The following is a 424-nucleotide window of genomic DNA, read 5'->3' on the forward strand; positions in this document are numbered from 1 at the left end:
GGGGGTTGTGGGGAATTGGGGGGCTGGAAGTCATTGGGGGGGGTGTTGGGGTGTCCCCCAGGACCTCCCGGAGGAGCCAGTGCCACTGGGATATGGGGTGGGGAGGGGAACAGGCAGGATCCCAGGACCCCTGTCACCCCATCTCCCTTGTCCCCTGGCCCCCCCACCAGAGATGTCCCCTCTCCTGCAGGCCACCCCCTCCCTGGGCCATGACACCGAGGACACAGATGGGCGCAGGACAGGAGACCCCCCACAAGGAGCCCCTGGAGGGGGACAGCTGCTACCCTGGTGAGGATGGCTGGGGGGGTCCCTGCGATCCCCCCCCCAACCTGGGGACTGCCCCCCCCACATCCCCTGGGAGAAGCTCGTGACTTGGGCAGGGTCGCCATAAGAGAGTGGGTGAGGGTCCCCTTATTGCTTCCCC

General features: G+C 67.7%; 1 protein-coding gene across 4 annotated transcripts in view; it reads left to right on the forward strand.

Annotated features, from left to right (window-relative positions):
- The first annotated feature begins 196 nt into the window (after positions 1-196).
- Positions 197-424, forward strand: part of LOC104833443 (deleted in malignant brain tumors 1 protein-like) — a 13,723-nt gene continuing 13,495 nt past the window's right edge. For all 4 annotated transcript variants that reach the window (XM_010570088.1, XM_010570090.1, XM_010570089.1 and 1 more), the window contains exon 1: positions 197-288. The gene's annotated coding sequence lies outside the window, so the exon portion shown is untranslated. The remainder of the gene's footprint in view (positions 289-424) is intronic.

The sequence above is a fragment of the Haliaeetus leucocephalus genome, unplaced genomic scaffold (assembly GCF_000737465.1).
Source record: "Haliaeetus leucocephalus isolate CR32 unplaced genomic scaffold, Haliaeetus_leucocephalus-4.0 Scaffold287, whole genome shotgun sequence".
In the NCBI taxonomy this organism is placed as follows: domain Eukaryota; kingdom Metazoa; phylum Chordata; class Aves; order Accipitriformes; family Accipitridae; genus Haliaeetus; species Haliaeetus leucocephalus.